This window comes from Dendrobates tinctorius, unplaced genomic scaffold (assembly GCF_039654945.1).
Source record: "Dendrobates tinctorius isolate UK_male_01 unplaced genomic scaffold, ASM3965494v1 ptg000211l, whole genome shotgun sequence".
NCBI lineage: Eukaryota > Metazoa > Chordata > Amphibia > Anura > Dendrobatidae > Dendrobates > Dendrobates tinctorius.
Window position 1 is genome coordinate 11,112,173 of NW_027361878.1, and position 19,165 is coordinate 11,131,337.

General features: G+C 45.8%; 1 protein-coding gene across 11 annotated transcripts in view; it reads right to left on the minus strand.

Annotated features, from left to right (window-relative positions):
* The window catches only part of LOC141058255 (synaptotagmin-2-like), a 140,651-nt gene that overhangs the window by 73,684 nt on the left and 47,802 nt on the right, over positions 1-19,165 (minus strand). For 3 of the 11 annotated variants that reach the window (XM_073554430.1, XM_073554436.1, XM_073554432.1), the window contains exon 1: positions 13,097-13,167. The exons of 7 other annotated variants lie outside the window; for them this stretch is intronic. The gene's annotated coding sequence lies outside the window, so the exon portion shown is untranslated. Of the gene's footprint in view, positions 1-13,096; positions 13,168-17,894; positions 17,917-19,165 lie in introns of those variants that run through there. One more of the 11 variants, XM_073554434.1, reaches the window with a different exon arrangement.

The following is a 19,165-nucleotide window of genomic DNA, read 5'->3' on the forward strand; positions in this document are numbered from 1 at the left end:
AGTTCAGAAAAGAGCGACCAGAATGGTGACCGGTCTGCAAACCCTGTCTTATGAGGAAAGGTTGCAGGATTTGGGAATGTTTAGTTTGCAAAAGAGAAGACTGAGAGGAGACTTAATAGCTGTCTACAAATATCTAAAGGGCTGTCACATTGTAGAAGGATCAACTTTATTCTCATTTGCACAAGGAAAGACTAGAAGCAATGGGATGAAACTGAATGGGAGGAGACACAGATAAGATATTAGAAAAAACTTTTTGACAGTTAGAGTGATCAATGAGTGGAACAGGCTGCCACGAGAAGTGGTGAGTTCTCCTTCAATGGAAGTCTTCAAACAGAGGCTGGACAGACATCTGACTGGGATGATTTAGCGAATCCTGCTTTGAGCAGGGGGTTGGACCAGATGGCCCAGGAGGTCCCTTCCAACTCTACGATTCTATGATTCTATGATTCTACTGAGCGTGTGAACGTGGTCTCACATGCATACATTTTTATCTTGCAATACAGGAGGTCACAAATCACATGCATACTACATCCACTATTCTATGTCTTTTCTCCCTCTAGATTGTGTTTCCCATGCTGGGCAGCAGAAAGTTTAATTGCATTACTATCTACATTAAAGGCCCCGTCACACACCGTGAGATCGCTGATTTTGTGACGCCACAGCAATCTCGCCAGCGACATCGCTGTGTGTGACGGGGATCAGCGACTAGCCCCCCTGCTGGTTATTGCTGATTGTGTAGGATCATCCTGGGCTGTTTTTTTGATCGTTGGTCTCCCGGTGGCCAGCGCGCATCACTGCGTGTGGCAGCGAGAGACCAGCGATCAGCGACGCTGGACACTGGTTTCCAATGTAAACAGCGGGTATCTAAGAGCCGCGCAGCTCTTAGTTACCCACTGTTTACCCTAGATACCAGCTTGCTCGCTGGTCCTGATCACTGTAGGGCTGTCTATGTGACAGCTCACCTGCGATCAGCCTAACGATGTCCCAGCGATCCCATCTGTGTCAGATCGTTGGTGGGATCGCTGGGACATTGTTATGTGTAACGGGGGCTTTACACATTTTAAAAGAAAAGTCAGGAAGGCAGCTGTAAACAAAGTCAGTGGAGAAGATTTACAAGATACTCCAGTATTCTTAAGTAAATTGCACTATAGTTATTATTTCAAACACTTTTGTCACCTCATCTGACAAGGGTCACGACGTAAGATAAGCCAAATTATATCAAAACTTTGGTGCAAAAAAAAGCACGTTATAAAGTTAGATAAAAAGGATCTAAAGATGCACCATTCTGATTCATTTTCCACATGTAGTCTAATTCTAACCCGTCTACTTTTAATACCATATTAATAAATCCGCCCCAAAGTCTATGAGAGAGAAGAGAACTAATGGCAATGGTAACACCACCCACAGCAGAAGCCCTTGAAGCAGCTACTCAGTGCAGAATAAGATTGTATATCCAATAAGTAATTAATTCTGAAAATTCCTTTAAAGTTTTAGCGCAGAGTCCATCATACAGTGCATTCAAAAAGTATTCATACCCCATGAACTTTTTCACATTTTTTCACTTTACTCCCACAAATTTAAATGTATTTTATTTTAACATTACGTAGCAAATATTTGTGAAGTGTAGAGGAAATGATACATGGTTTTCTAAATATTAAAAAATATAAAACTGAAAATTGTGACGTGAATTTGTATTCAGCATCCTGTAGCCCATAACCCCTAAATAAAATTCTGAGTGACCAATTGCCTTCAGAAGTCACATAATTAGTAAATTCAGTCCATCTGAGTGTATTTTATTCCTGGAATAACTAAATCTGTTCTGTGAAGGCCTCAGAGGTTGGTTTGAAAACATTAGGGATCAAACAGCATCATGAAAAGCAAGGAACACACCAGACGTGTCAGGGATAAAGTTGTAGAGTAAAGTAAAGCAAGGTTAGACTACAAAAAATAGCCCAAGCTCTGAAGATCTCACGGAGCACTGCTCAATCCGTCATCCAAAAATGGAAGGAGTATGACACAACTGCAAACCTCCCAAGATATGGATGTCCACCTAAACTGACAAGCCAAGCAAGGAGAACTCTAATTAGAGAAGCAGACAAGAAGCCCATGGTCACACAGCTCAGGTGGGAGAATCTGTCCACAGGACAAGTATACAGCCACAGTCACACGTTCAGTATGTGGTCAGTATTTTACATCAGTATTTTCTAAGCCAAAACCAGGATTGGCATAATTAGAGGAAAAGTATAACTGAAACACGTCACCATTTCTGTATGTATCACCCACTCCTGGTTTTGGCTTACCAATACTGATGTAAAATACTGACCAAATACTCAACATGTGAACATGGTCTTAGTCATGTATTCCACAAATCTGGCCTTTCTGGAAGAGTGGCCATAAGAAGTACTGATTGTGTGGTGCCCCTGAGAGTTCAGTCTCCACAGAGGTACTGCACCTCATTCTGAGGTGTAGTATCCCACTACACAGGTAAGATGGAGACACCTGACCGCACTCAGACACCTGCATCCAACACACACCTTAGAACAGTAAGGCACCCTATATGACCCTTGCTTGGTTAATGAAGGGGTTGTGAGGTGGGTGGAGCTTAGGTTTAGAATGGGAAAACTGTAGGAAGTTAGGACAGTTCCCCTTTTAGGGAGGAAGTGAGAGGACGTAGTTGGAGCAGCTCCTAGTCAGGAGGAGCTGCTGGACGGAGTAGCTTTTTGGAAGGAAGTTACCTGAAGAGGGAAAGGGGTTCTCCCAGAGGCACGGGTGGAGAGTGCTCCCCATGGGGCTCGTTCCACGCTGACGGACGTCAGGTGGGGGAGAATCCAGGTCGCAGAAGGGTCTCGGCCCCTAGCCTTGTGGAGTGGACAACAGGACTTACAGTAACTAGCAAGCCGATAGCTGTGGCAACTTTAGGGGCCACAGCCAACTACCACAGTTATCTTCTCCGGAAAGGCAGCAAGAAGGAATCAAGGAAACGTAGTGGGTCACGTTATCCGACAGGATTCGAGGCAGCTGGCCTGGGACACTGTGAGGTGCTGAAAGGAAGAGGCATAGAAATCAGCACTGTGGAGATGGCCAGGGAAGGCACATACTGATGGAGCTGACTGAGCCCCTCACCTGCAGGACGCGGCACTAAAGCGGGCTTCTGTGCGCACTAGAAACTGTGAGTAAAGCTTTGGAACTGCACCTCCCAGTGTCCTTTGAATTCTTGCCTCAACACTCAGCACTGCTACATCCACCATCAGCATCCTTGCATCTTTAACCAACCACAACTGCCCTGGGACAACAGCTCTGCCTGTGGAGAGCTGTTCTAACACTGCTGCATCACACCATCTGTCCAAGAGGATCTGCACTGCAGCGCTGGTCACTATTGATCACAGGTGGTGTCACGAACACTTAATACAAAAACTCTTTATTTCTCATTCCCTTGTAAATACTCCCGTTTTATTGGACGCCCAGGGCCACGGACCGGGTCACCGCCGCTGTGACACTGCCCCTTTAAGAAGCGGCCCGGTACCGAGTAATCCCCACTGCCCTGGCGGGCACTCCAATTGCAGTTTGTCAAAAGCCATGTGGAGGGCACAGCTCGCATGTGGAAGAAGGTGCTCTGGTCAGGTGAGACCAAAAAAGAACTTTTTGGGCTAAATGCAAAACGCTATGTGTGAAGTAAAAAGAACTGTAAGGTACCCTGAAAACACTATTCGTACCATAAAACCGCTTCTTACTGTGGGAAGGCTTTTCTCAGAGTGGACAGGGAAACTGGTCGGAGTTTATAGGAAGATGGATGGAGCTAAGTTCAGGGCGGTTGGGTCGCCCTCCCAGGGCTGTGGGGTACTCAGTACCGGGCCGGTGTCAGGGGAATGTTTCACAGCAGCAGCAACCCAGACCGTGGCCCTGGGCGCTCAAGTCAATGGCGGAATGTATATGTAGTTAATGGAATGGAATAGTTTGTGATGCCACCTGTGGTGCTCGGCAAGGGAGGTGTTAAGCCAACGCTGCAGACAGATCCTCTGAGACAGATGGTAGGATGCAGCAGTGATGGTATAGCCCTCCACAGGCAGGGCTGATGTCCCAGGGCAGTGTAGTTGTAATGGTTGTGGAAAGGCGCAGGCAGTGTAAAGGATGGTACCCAGATGTAGCGGTGCTGAGTGGGTTGGCGCAAGAATGAATGGAGGACACCGAGGCTTGCAGTTCCAAAGCTTTACTCACAGTCTGCGGTACACAAGGGTGCCTGCCTCCGGGCCGTGTCCTCCGGGTCAGAGACTCAGCCAACGTCCAGGCCAGATGGAAAGCTCCTCTCCACACTCTGCCAACATGTACCTTTCCTGAACGACTCCTCTATTGCGCCTTAAGGTGTGAAGATCTCCAGTACCGTGGTACTCTGGAGTTCCTCCTGTCAGATGTTCCCAACAACTCCACTCTTATGGCAGACAGCTGTAGCCTCTGTCGGGGACCCCTTTCTCCGGAGTCCTGGCTCTCTATTCAATTTCTGTTGTGCCCCAAGTCTTAGTTGGGAGTAGTGCATTTACAGCCAACTACTCCACCGGTGTCTGCTGCAGAACCATAAGCGTCCATACAACCTCGGGGACCGGGCCCCGGCCTTGCGCCGAGAACCTATAGGCAGGGTTCCTCTTCCAACCCACGTCTCCTCTCTGTTCTCCTACTCCTTCGTTCCACACTGATCTTTCTCTCTCTTATGGAAGCTTAGGTTGCAGTTCTACGTCTTTCTCCTTCTTTCCCTTTCCCGTGCCAGCTGGCTCAGATCACTGAGGCAGCTGCAGCACTCCTTCCTCCATCCCTCCTTCCAGGGATCCCCACTCCTCCCGAGTGGCTTCCTTCCTCACTGACCTCCTGTCAGACTGAACCTCTAATCCTACACTTTCCCACTCTTTTATATATCTAAACTCCACCCGCCTCCCAGCACATCCAGTGTTCCATGCAGGGAACCACCAGAGGTGCTCTGCTACACTCTAAGCATTGAGCCGCAATGTGGTTGTGCAGAACTACCCTGTTGTGTAGGGTGTGAGTGTTGGAGCGTGGAAAGGAGTTCCCAACTTACCTGGATGGTGGGGCACCACACCTTAGGAGAAGGTGCAGTACCTCTGTGGCGACTGAGCCTCAGGGGCGCCACACAATCCTGGAAGAAAACCTGTTACAGGCTGTAAAAGACTTGAGACTGGGGCATAGGTTCACCTTCTAGCAGGACAAGACCTAAATGTACTGTCAGAGGCACAATAGAATAGTTTAGATGAAGACATATTCATGTGTGTCGGAATGGCCCTGTCACAATCCAAACTGAAATCCCGTTGAGAAATTATGGCAAGACTTGAATATTGCTGTTCACAGACGTCTCCATCCAATCTCACTGAGCGAGAGCGAGTGTGCAAAGAAGAATGGCCAAAATGTAATCTCCTAGATGTACAAACATACCCCAAAAGATTTGCAACATTAATTGCAGCGAAAAGTGGCCCTCAAGGGGGCTGAATACACATGTAAGTCACAATTTTCAGATTTATATTTTTAAATAATTAGAAAACCAAACTCAATAAAATACAATTAAGTTTGTGGGTGTAGCATGAAGCATGGGGTACGAATATTTTTTCAAGGAACTGTATTTGAGGGGAAAAATAGTTCTGCATGCTACTGTAATTTCTTCTCGACAGAACCCAACAGACCTCTGTCAGTGGGGTCTGTCACACGCTGGCGTCATCTCTCATCTGATGGATTTGGTGTCAGAAATAAAGCTGAGCAAATTTTTCAAAATTCGGTTCCGATTATGATCGGCAGCGAATATTGTTTTTGCAATATTCACCGAACATCATTGAAGTCAATGGAAGTAGAAATTAACGAATATGTTTGGAAGCTATCGTCCAACATAACTTCGGCACGAATAGGGTACCAATACGGCACAAGTATGACAAATTCAGATTTGGCAACCGATTCTGAGCATATTCCCTTAATTTTATTCATAAGCTTCCACTTATAATGTAAACCTCAACACAAGTGTGATCAGAGACTCTTCTTGTGTTTTTTTTTTTTTACCAGCAGTAATAACTTGATGCTCAAACATACACAAAGTCAACAATGCACTTTCTCTGGAAGTTCATTGTGTTCTTAGTACATTCATCTTTCAGTTCTCCTCCCAAACGTCTGAGAGGGTAGGAAAAAACAAACAATCCCCCAAAATGCTATTTCTGCTATCTGTAAAGACAGCTTTAATTTGCTAATCGAACATTGCATTAATTTCACAATATCCATAAATATTGTCTCATGCTGTGTTAAAAAAAGCACAAAACTGCAGGATCCCATATGTGCAGATAATGATATGTGTTACCGACTACAAACATCGTCAACCTACTGTTAGGAGTCAGGTTCCTGCGCCTGCTCTGCAGGAATCCAGACCCTTACATTCTGCGGTCTCTTGCTCTTTATCTACCGCAGAGGAGATTGCCTTGCAGCTAATCTTTCCAGGGGCTAAGTCCCTCTGTCCTCCTACTGAGCATGCTCATGAGACGGTTTCCCATTGGAGATCGGGAGTCATGTGCTCTGGTTCTGCTCCAGATCTCATTGGTCCATCTCGGAGATCTGGAAGCTTCCGGAAGGTCCCGGCTGCTATAAAAAGCGCGCATGGCCGTTCCGCCAGGCGCTAGTATAGACTATACTGCTATGTGTGAATGGTGACGGATGTGTGATTCTGGTGACTGACTCATTTGAAACCCCTTCCCTCTGATATTACGCATGCGGATAGGGAATTAGTTCAGTAGTCTGCGCCAGTCAGTGGCAAGCCTTAGGCCACTGTGCACACCGTACCTCTGCGCTAGCGTCCGACATTGCGCCTGCTTTGTAGCTGTGTCATCCATTGGCAGTGTCTTGCAGTAGCGACGCCGCACACACTGTAGGTTTAGACGGACGCAGCTCCTCTGTCTTAGTTCCTGCTCCTGTGACCAGATACCGTGTGTGCATTTACCTGAGGCCTGTGACTCTAACAGGCTCAGCGTTTTTGTATGTTTTTGTTGCGGCGCCTCTGTGTGTGAACAGAGCCCGCTCTGCGCACTTCGGGTGAAGTTGAACTCGTGCGCATTATATCGCCATATTGCTCGTCTGCCATTACTCAGACATATTTAAAGGAAATCAGGTTCTCTTCTACTTCATCTAAGAGCAGCATGATGAAGGGGCAGAGACCTTGATTCCAGCAATGTATGCCTTATTAGGCTACTTGCTACATTTTTAATAAAATCATAGTTTTATCTGCTGCAGATATAGCAGTTCTCTGAATGCTGAGCTGTGTGCAACCCCCGCCCACACCATTGATTGGCAGCTTTCTGCCTATTCACAGTGTACACAGAAATCTGCCAATCACTGGCGTTGGTGGGGGTTATTCAGAGCAAGTGGACTAAAGGGGGTTTTACACATAGCGATATCGCTAGCAATATCGCTAAAACGTCACTGATTTTGTGACGCAGCAGCAATATTGCTAGCGATATCGCTATGTGTGATACTTACCTCCGACCGGCTCCCCCGCTGTCTGTCACTCATCGCGCGACATCGGGCGGCTCCATTTCTCGTCGTCTGCTTCCTGCTGTGAGAGACGAGCGACGCGTGGAGGCGGGCGGGAGGACGTCTGGATCGCTGTGTGTGAAAGGTGAGTATCGTCCGCTGCGTCGCTGCTGCATCGCTGGGAGATCTCCCTGTGTGGCAGCTCACTAGCGATCATTTAGCGATGCACCAGCGATCCTGACCGGGTCGTATCGCTAGTGCATCGCTAAATGTAAAAGGGCCTTAAATGTCACAAGACAACTAGCCCTCTAGTGATAATCTCCTGCTGATAAAACAGTGATTTTATCTTCAGTACAGCAAGCAGCCCAGTAAGTGACACATGGCTGGAATCAGGTTTTCTGTCTCTGCATTATATTGTTCTCATAATATTTGCAAAAACCTTGTGATAGATCAATTTTATCAATTATGATAATAGATTACATAGCTTTTTATCAGCAAGCCGTGTTTGTAACTAAAATTAACTTCCAAGCGCTATGGCGATAATTGCAATTTTTCACTTTAGTTTGTTACCTGTAACAACCATCATGCCAGGTAATGCTCAGTGTATATGGCCAATTTGGGTAATTGCTGATTTTATGTGTCTAGAACAGGGTTTCCCAACTCCAGTCCTCAAGGCACACCAACAGATCATGTTTTCAGGATTTCCTTAGTATTGCTCAGGTGATAATTGCTTCACCTGTGCAATACAAAGGAAATCCTGAAAACATGATCTGTTGGTGTGCCTTGAGGACTGGAGTTGGAAAACCCTGGTCTAGAATGTAATCATGCTTCTTGCACAAATGGACTTGTGAAGCAAAATTCACTAAAGACAATCTCTATCTGATCTATGGTATGTTCACAGACATTGTTTGCGACAGAACCTTAGAATCCACAGTAAATTCACATTCAAAAATAAATTCATATTATACCAAAAACTGACACAGACTAGACAAAATCAGGGGCAGATTCTATATCTATACTGCCCAGCGTGCATCCACTGCATTGATTTCAAGTTTTGTTGCTATTTCACATACAGTAGTTACAGACTACAAGTAGGCTGCTGGACACATAGTGGATGGGAGATATGTATCACAGAGGTGCATGACCTCTGTGATGTAAACCTGGAGTAATGCTATAGCATACAGAATACTAAGAGGGGTAAATTTTCCATGTTAGGTCCAGCTCGAATTGTGAGCATCTAAAGAGTCAGGGCGGGTACGCTGCTCACCATATCTCCATCACTGGGTGTGATGCACATGATAAAATGGAGTCTGTTTGTTTGACACATGGTCTGTGTCTGAAGGTAAAGAAGACCATATGCATATGTCCGATTATTTCCTTGAGCAGAGTCTGTCAAAGGGGGGAGGGGAGGGAATCCCAGCATGCTCAATGTGTGATCCGAATATGGAATGCAAGTTGAGCATGCTGCGATTTTTTTTTTCCCTTGTGGAAAAGAAAAAAGTTCGGGATTTCAATGGACTGACGGAATAGAAAAGATGGAAAAAAATTATTTTCCCATCTTCTCATCCGAGACAATCGGATCACACTCTGATCAGAATGTGATTAGCATAACCTGCCCGATTCTCTTCGATGAGAGAAAAAACGTTCTAGTTTTTACCATCAATGATTTTCATTTTAAAAAAATTGATTGCAAAGCTTTTCCTATTCATTGCAATATACATTGATGCCATCCACGTGTTTTCTGTGATTTTCACAGACCCATAGATTTGTATGGGTAATTTTGATGCATGACTCAGATCAAAACATGCACGTCTCCATTATTTTTGATAGGACACGTGGACACGTGTGCAGCACGAAAGATTATAATGGGTACATGTTTTATCCACGAAATTCACAGAAAGAACACGTGGGTGCTTCACAGACATCTGAATGATGCTTTAGGCGTGTACATAGCGAAATATGCAGACATTGCAAAAGTTACAAATATCTCAAACTACACTTTTCAGAAACATAAATAGCTGTTCTATTATAAAATATAAGTCAACAGCAGACTATGAAACACAAAAAGTATACCCTAACTGTATTACCAGACACCAAAGAGAATTCACAGTGATTAATGCCTTTTTTTTGTAAAATGGGGCTTAAGAGTGGTGCACATTTATGTCCAGTGGACGTCTTCACTTGTGTATTTTTCGACAATTGTTGGCCTTTTAACCAGCTTTCCTTTAGTGTTTAAATTATGTATGTACTGTGTGGCGCCCCTGAGGGTTCAGTCGCCACAGAGGTACTGCCCCTCCTCCTGAGGTGTGGTACCCCACCATTCAGGTAAGGTGGAGACACCTGACCACACTCCAACACCTGCATACCACACAACATAGTAGTGTAGCAAAGCACCCTTTGGTGGCTCCCTGCTTGGAACACGAAGCGTGCTGGGAGGCGGGTGGAGTTTAGTTTGCACTAAAAGAGCGGGAAGAGGATAGGAAGTAGTCAATCACAGGAGTCTGACGAGGTCAGTCTGTGAAAGGAGATCCCCTGAGTGGGATGAATGAAGGAAGTGCTGCAGCCAACCTCAGTGATCTGGGTCCACTGGCACAGGAAAGGAACACTGAAAGAAAGCCTGACTCTCCATAAGAAGGAAAGAATTAGTACGGAACGTGAGGAGAGGAAGAGAACCAAGGATCAGGGTTAGAGGAGAACCCTTCCCAAGTTCTAAGCGCAAGGCCGGGGTCCGGTCCCCGAGGTTGTATGGATACTAATGGTCCTGCAGCAGACACCGGAGGAATAGAAGTTGTCACTGCTTTATTCCCACACCAGACTTGGGGGCACAACAGCAACGATAGTGAGCCGGGACTAGGTAGTAAGGAGTCCCCAAAGCAGGCTACAGCTGTCTGCCGTACAAGTAGAGTTCATAGGAACATCTGACAGGAGGAACTCCAGTGTAACTCAGTACTGTGAGTAGTTCACTAAAGGCGCTATAAGAGGAGACGTTCAGAAAAGGCACATATGTTGGCGGAGTGTTGGAAAGGAGTACTTCATCTTGCCTGGAAGTTGGCTGAGCCCCTGACCCGGAGGACACGGCACGGATGGGGGCACCTGTACCACAATAGACTGAGTGTAAAGCTTTGGAATTACATGCCCTGGTGTCCTCCACTTATTCCTGCGTCAACCTGCCCAGCACTGCTACATCCCTTGCACCCGACACTACACCATCTAAGTGTCACTTCACCTACTCTGCCCTGGGACTAAAACCCTTCCTGTGGAGGGCTATAACATCACTGCTGCACCACACCATCTGTCCCAGAGGATCTGTCTGCAGCGTCGGCTTAACATCTTCATTGCTGAACACCACAGGTGGCGTCACGACTCATTCATTCTAATCACCATAAGCACACTGAACATTCCCTTTTTACAATGGGCACCCAGGGCCACGGACCGGGTCCCAGCTGCCATGACATCTCCCAGTGAAGTTCATCGGGCCCGGTACCGAGTACCCCACGGCCCTGGGAGGGCGACCCACACTGCATGGCATTTTATCCTGGAGCTTATTGCTAAATGTTACAGCTCTTCTAAAAAAAAAAAACAACTATTTTACTTTATTTATTGAAAGTGAGTGATAGTCATGAAGTGCCTACAGCAGAACTTCTCAAACTGTCCCAAGTGGGACCTCACCATCGATTCGGGTTGCCTGTGCCAAAATGAAAAATATTGCTGAATTTACTTTCATTTGCCTCCAAAACTCTAAATAACATTGAATTAGTCGAAAAAATAATCCTATTTCGAACTCAGGGATTGCTGGAGCTTGAGAATAAACATTGTGCAGTGTTTTACCACTTCTGTAAAAAATGCCTCGCCAACAACTACAGGCATATGGAGCCATAAGAGAAAACAAAGAAGGTGCTCGTCGGATTATGAAAAAGTGCTTGTTGCAGTGACACAAGTAGTGGCCTTGTAAATTTTTTTGTATTTTTTTCATTGTCCCTGACGTTCTCACCACTGAAGCAATTTTTTTTATTACAGCGCTGGAGTGGTGCTACTAATGTAAGTTCCCTGCTCCTACTATTATACTTACCAACCACCGTCTTAAGCTGTGACCGGCACTGCTCCATCCTGCGCCACCATCTTGTGACGGCACCTTGTGACTCATGAAAATTCAGAGCTAATGGTCACAACCTCTCAATGTAAGTAAATAACGCTGGAGTGGTGCTTTAGGCCGGGGTCACACATGCGAGAAACTCGTACAATTCTCGTTTTCTGCATGTTTGATCACATATTGAGTCTATTGAGCCTTCAGCATTCTATCATCTTAGGGCGATCAATCGAAAAACACCAACTTGGCTCCTCCAATGTCATCCTAATTACAGTTGTGTCACCTACTTTTATAAATGCTCTCTGTGTAAGGTATACAGTTTTAGGATTTATTAGCTTAGCTTCTTAGCATATTGACAAGTTTCTATATGGAATTTTTCAGATAAGCTTCAGTCTTACATTAACAAAGTGGATAGATTATGCTATAGCAGAGGAATCTCCTAGCGGGCAATGTTTGGATTTCTTTGTTCCGCAACCGTGAATAAGATCTTGTCCAACACTTCTTCAAGGAAGGCAATCTTATGGGAAGCAACAACGTCAACAGTTTAATGGAAGGTCTTAAAATAAGTCATAATCCAGAGGAATGGATCCACTTAATCGATTTGTCCAAAACAAGCCTAAAAGCCATCTTGCAGCATAATGACAATGAGCTACCTTCACTTCCAGATGGTTATGCCGTCCACATGAAAGAAACTTATGATAACATGAAATAGCTGTTGAGGTGCCTTAACCATGGCCAACATTTGTGGTCACTCTGTGGTAACTTAAAAGTGGTTTGCCCTCTTACTAGGTCTGCATGGTCGATATACAAAGTACTGTTGTTTTCTATGTGAGTGTAGGAGAATATCACTACAACAAAAAGAGACTGGCCTCTCCGACGTTCACTTCAGCCAGGGACTAAAAATGTCCTGCATCCAGCACTTGTTGACCCACAGAAGATTTTGTCACCACCATTGCATATCAATTTGGGCCCAATGAAGAACTTTATAAAGGCAATGGATAAAAATGCAAAAGCATTCAAGTAGAACACTGATGTATTTCCAAGGTTGAGTGAAGTAAAGATAAAGGAAGGAGTCCTTATTGTTCCTCAGATACGTGGCGCTTCTTTAAGATGAGAAGTTTCCTCGTTTGTTGCATTAATGGTAACTAATTTTTTGGGAAATTCAAGAGCAGATAACTATGAAGAGTTGGTGGAAAATCTCAAAATGTATAAGAATATTGGCTCTAACATGTTCTTGAAGATTCATTTCTTACATTTACAACTAGACTTTCTTTCCACCAAGCTGGGGAGCAGTAAGAGCTTTCACCAAGATATTGTTGGTATATGCAACAGTTGTGGACTTTGTTTATATGAAGGAGGACTTTATGCTGATATGACAATAAATGGCGTTGTTGTGTAAAGTTTCCTTGCTTAATGTATTGTAAAAGAAAAAGTCTTTCTTGTACTTTCATGTTTTTTTTACTAATTCCTGGTGCTGCACTGAATGACTGTGCACTTTTCCTTTACCTCATGTTCTGAGAAGTAAAAGCTTGTTATCCCATGTAATCTGCTCTGTGAAGCTTCTACTGCAACTGTGGCAGGCCCGGATTGGCAATATAACCAACCGGGCATTTTCCCGCTGGGCCGCTGTCACGTGGGCTGCGCCCGATCATCTGGCCGCTTGCCAGCTGCTGCGGCCACTGTTGCTCCTGCCGCCGGCCCTCTGCAGCACGGCGGTGATAGATTCAAGTTCCTCCCGCACTGCAGGGAGATAAGCCGCCATGCCTCCCCCCACGCACCCCATCCTCGCCTTAGCATGAGACCCCCTCCCCCCCGCAGCCACTCACAGCGTCGCACTCGCTTGCCTGCTCGCTCTGTTCGCAGGACCTGTGATGAGGTCACAGGAGGGGAGGAGTCAGGGGGTCACATGATCAGGAGCCTTTGTCCAGACCCCCGATCATGTCACCCCTGACTCCGCCCCTCCTGTGACCTCATCACAGGTCCTGTGCGCGCAGCCTTGCCTCTACCGTCTGCAAGACTCTGCTTTGCTGTTGTCATGGTGCTGGTTGAGGTAAGTATGTGTGGGGTCAGGATTTACAGTGTGGATGTAGCAGAGCTGTGTGTTTATGAGGTGTACGGAGCGGAGCCGTGTGTGCGCAAGGTGTACGGAGCGGAGCCGTGTGTACGAGGTGTACGGAACAGAGCCGTGGGTGTACGAGGTGTACGGAGCGGAGCAGCGTGTGTACGAGGTGTACGGAGCGGAGCAGTGTGTACGGGGTGTACGGAGCGGAGCAGCGTGTGTACGAGGTGTACGGAGTGGAGCAGTGTGTACGAGGTGTACGGAGCGGAGCCGTGTGTACGAGGTGTACGGAGCGGAGCCGTGTGTACGAGGTGTACGGAGCGGAGCCGCGCGTGTACGAGGTGTACGGAGCGGAGCCGCGCGTGTACGAGGTGTACGGAGTGGAGCCGTGTGTACGAGGTGTACGGAGCGGAGCCGTGTGTGTACGAGGTGTACGGAGCGGAGCAGTGTGTACGAGGTGTACGGAGTGGAGCCGCGCGTGTACGAGGTGTATGGAGCGGAGCCGCGCATGTACGAGGTGTACGGAGAGGAGCCGCGCGTGTACGAGGTGTACGGAGTGGAGCCGTGTGTGTACGAGGTGTACGGAGTGGAGCCGTGTGTGTACGAGGTGTACGGAGAGGAGCCGTGTGTGTACGAGGTGTACGGAGCGGAGCCGCGTGTGTACGAGGTGTACGGAGAGGAGCCGCGCGTGTACGAGGTGTACGGAGAGGAGCCGCGCGTGTACGAGGTGTACGGAGAGGAGCCCCGCGTGTACGAGGTGTACGGAGTGGAGCCATGTGTGTACGAGGTGTACGGAGCGGAGCCGCGTGTGCATGGGGTATACGGAGCGGAGCCGGGTGTGTACGGAGTGGAGCCATATGTGTACGGGATGTACGGAGCGGAGCCAAGTGTGTACAAAGCGGGCTTTTCCCACGGACACAGGAGTACACGGCGGAGCCCCGAGGAGCATTTTAAAACTCACACATGACGTTCCACCGGAAGTGATGTGCTGGAAGCTGACCGGAAATGAGATAATTTCTTGAGGAGATTGTGACGGAACCAGGAATGCTTCAGTTCCATCACCATGTCCTCCTCCGACAGCGCAGACAGCAGGATCGCCTTGGAATCGGGAATGCCGGCCATGTGAGCGGATCATGATATGTCCTGCACTGGGAGGCTCAGGTGGGCACTACAATGGGAGCCAGGCTGCTATAGTATCTTTGTAGAATCTTTCTTTATTTCTTTCTCTCTTTTTCTTTCTTTCTCTGTTCTTTCATTCTCTGTTCTGTCTTTCCCTCATTTTCTTTCTCTCTCTGTTCTTTCTTTCTCTCTCTGTTCTTTCTCTCTCTAATCTTTCTTTTTTCTCTCTCTAATCTTTCTTTTTTCTCTCTATGTTCTTTCTTCCCCTCTTTCTTTCTTTTTCTTTCCTCTCTTTCTCTCTGTTCTTTCTTTTCTTTACTTCTTTCTTTCTCTCTGTTCTTTCTCTGTCTCTCTCTGTTCTTTCTTTCCCCTCTTTCTTTCTCTCTCTGTTCTTTCTCTGTCTCTCTCTGTTCTTTCTTTCTCTCTCTGTTCTTTCTCTGTCTCTCACTGTTCTTTCTTTGTCTCTCACTGTTCTTTCTTTCTTTCCCCTTTCTTTCTCACTCTCTCTGTTTTCTTTTTTCTCTCTCTCTCTGTTTTCTCTCTTCCTTAGTGCCAGTCAGTGTGCCCATAATGCCAGCCACTGTGCCCTCAGTACCAGTCAGTGTGATCAGCAGTGCTAAATGGGTGCGATTAGGTGTGGACATGGGTGTGACTAGTTGTGAAATGGGTGTGGCTGGGCGTGGCCAAAATATGCAGCGGCGCGCTGCGCGCGCCGCAGTCTTTATCCATCTTTCCCTTCTTCAAAAGTTGGGAGGTATGATAGGGGCGGCTATGACCAGGGGGTCTGGTTGCCCAATAGAGAGCAGTTCTGCCAGGAATTCTGTAATCATGCATACAAAAGGGGACAGAGATTTGGGAGGAGTACTGTACCTAAAAGCAATAAATAGGACTGAGCTGAAATACTGGGCACAGCTGTGACTACATGTTATATAGTCGTGTTAATCTCCTATCACTTCTTGTAAACTACAAGTGTACAAAGATATTATATAGTCACCATGTGACTAGTGGGCCTGTGTAACTTCAAATGCCAGGGCTGAATTTTAGTCCCAGTCCGGCCCTGAACTGTGGGTATCCAGAAGCTGTGCAACAGATACTTCTGTGTATCTATATATATATAGAGAGAGAGAGAGAGAGAGAGAGCGCGAGAGAGAGGCTGTATTCAAAATGTATCCTGATTAATGCTCATACACATCAGCAGCCCAATGACCAGGCGATCGATGTCTCGTGTCCCATATGTACAGGGAAATCAAGGAACAAATATAGCCAAACACCACTCTATAGCAATCAAGCTACAAATTGGTTTACTACTTATCTTGTATATGTAAAGGCCTTATATCCAAAAAGAATCTATGTATTCTATCCCACTCTCCAAAATTCATGAACAGCGCCAGTCCTCGGCCTATAAAACTTCCAACCTCAGTTCACCATTACACAAACTACCAGAGGTTACAGACAGACTCTGCCACTTACATCTCCACATTACGGTGCAAATCTTCCATTTGGCAGAAATTACATATAAGTAGCCAAGAAGGTTGCTTATTGCAGCCATGGAGTAGCTGCTGGTCTGCCAAATCTTCTCATCCCTAAGGGTGGTTACACACACAGTATTTTTGCCTACTTAGGCTAGTTTCACACTAGCGTTTCTGCCGTCTGCGCATGGCCACCGATAAGCCCTGCCCCCTGCCGCGCCCCCTCCTGACATCACCGCCTATTATCGCACATGGCCGCATGCGATCTGCGCACCCTATCTTTAATATAGGGTGCGCAGACCGTGCGCTGACCGTGCGCTAGTAGGATTTTTGAGCGTGCTGCGCACTTGTGAAGGTGCGCCGAGCACGCCAAAATGCAACATGCTGTGTTCGGCGCACACCGGCGCACCTACAAAAGTGCGCAGCGCACTCAAAAATCCTACGAGTGCACGGTCAGCGCACGGTCTGCGCACCCTATATTAAAGATAGGGTGCGCAGATCGCATGCGGCCATGTGCGATAATAGGCGGTGATGTCAGGAGGGGGCGCAGCAGGGGGCAGGGCTTATCGGCGGCCGTGCGCAGACGGCAGAAACGCTAGTGTGAAACTAGCCTTAGTAGTTTATTTGGGGAGTTTTTGAACACTTTAAAAAAAAAAAAAAAAGTTAAAGCCAGAAGTGGAACCAGCAGAATAAACATGCCTAAGTTTATATTTTCCCATTGCTCTAAAAATTTACTTTTGGCTTTGACTTTAAAGAAAAAAAGAAGCCTAAAGTTTTTCAGGAATATAAAAGTAATTTAATAATGGGAAATGTAGTTTAGAAGTAATGTGAATTAAAAAAAAAAATTATAGATAAAAATCATTACCTGGCAAGTCCCCTGCCACTACAGTGATCCTACAGCGATGAGGTGTCATAGAAATTAATGGGAATGACAGTACCAGTAGTGTTAGCAATGGAGTGGCGGTGGCTTTACCAAGTGATTACTGATACTTTTTTTTATATTCTCCTTAAAGGGAATCTTTCACAAGGTTTTTGATTCCTAATCTGAGAGCAGCATAATGTAGGGGCAGAGACAGTGATTTCAGTGATGTATTACTTACTGGGTTGCTTCGTGCAGTTTTTCTATAATCACTCTTTTATCAGCAGGAGATTATTACTAGAAGGCTAGTAAACCTGCTGCCATGTAGTCCTCCATATTCATGAGCTGTGTATAACCCCACCCACTCCACCAAGCTGCCAATCAGTTCTGTGGGTGGGGTTGTACAGAGCTCGGGCATTCAGAGAACTGCTATATCTTTTGCAGAGAAAACAGTGATTTTAGCAAATCTACAACAAGCAGCCCGTTAAGTGATACATCACTGGAATCAGGGTCTCTGCCCCTACATAATATTATTCTCAGATCGGAAAGCAAAAACTTACCGACAGATTCTCTTTAATTATCTCAATTTTTCAAAACGTTAAAGTCAGCAAAGTCCTAAAGCCATGTTCTCTTCATACACCTATGATTTTAATATTACTTTGTACTGTACAATTTGGCACAGAAGCAGAGTAATGAATAAAAATAATACACAAAAGAACTATGTAAACAGGATACGCTGAATACAGCTGGATTATCTTTATTTCTGCAAATCTATTGTTGTATTTCGCATGTACTTACTGCTGCTGAGCTGACATTTCATGCTGGCATAGTGTCTGCACAGAGCTTGCTCTAATGATTTATGCTCTGGGAGGTGTATAAATAAGTAGAGTAACATGATCTAGAAAAATACACCTCTCCCAGTGCAAGAAGAGCAGTGTCAATACAATAGGCTGCTAGACTTTTTCTGATAAGACCTAGAAACATAATTACAGCTTTGGGCTGGAGACTATAAGGAAAAAAAAAAAATAATATAAGAAGCTAGTAAATGTGCAGAACCAGAGATTCACTTGTTTAAAATAAGAGTATCTTTTGGAGAACTTCTCTAAGTTGTAACAAACAATGGTTGGAATTCATGATTCTGTTGAGGAGATGTCGTGAAGTTGTTGAAGTGTCATCATTGATCTCCGGGGCTGAACTTGTCACTGGTCTACTGAACATGCGTTGGTGTCAGTTCCGACATATGCTCAGTAAATTCTTGCCACTGTGCTCTCTTCTTTTCAGTGCACAGTGGCAGTGCGCTCTCTCGCCGGCTCTGATCAGAAGTAACAAGCTGGCAAGAGAGCGCAGTGTCAGTGCGCGTTGTAAGAATGCCCAGCATGCAGAGATCAGTGCCTCCCCCACAAGTGACTCAAGTCCAGGCTCTGAAACAGAGGTCACTGATGAGGCTTCATTTCAGGCCCCGGGTAACGCTTTGAGTATCCCAGTATGCACTGGGATTCTCACACGAAGCATCATCGAAGAGGAAGTAGAAAAAAGAAATAAGCAGTTAGTGTAGCTAGGGCAGGATAGTGAATTTTTAAGAAAATAAATTAGATTATGAAATCAAATACAGATATTTAGGATTAAAATTAATTTGTGTTTTGGACCACCCCCTTTAAACCATTAGTCTTTTCAGCCTTGGAAGAAGACATCCCTCAGGTGTAAATCTTCATTCTGGGGCTGCAACCTTTAATGGCTTTACAATAATGACAGTATTATTTAAACTAACTCCTATATGAAATTTCGTATGAGAAGTGCCAGCAAATTGGCCCCATTTCCACCTGGCATGCAGCATCTCCAGTCCTAGGCTAGATTACATAACTTCTGACACATCTATATACAAACAGTAAAATAAAGATCCATATTAACCTTAAGGCTATGTGCACACGTTGCGAATTCCACTGCGTTTTTTTCCGCGCGGAAACGCAGGTAAAACCGCAGGTAAAGTGACCTGCGGTTTTCCCTGCGGTTTTGCCCTGCGGTTTCACACCTCTACTATGGTAGAAGAATGAAACCACTGCGGAAACCGC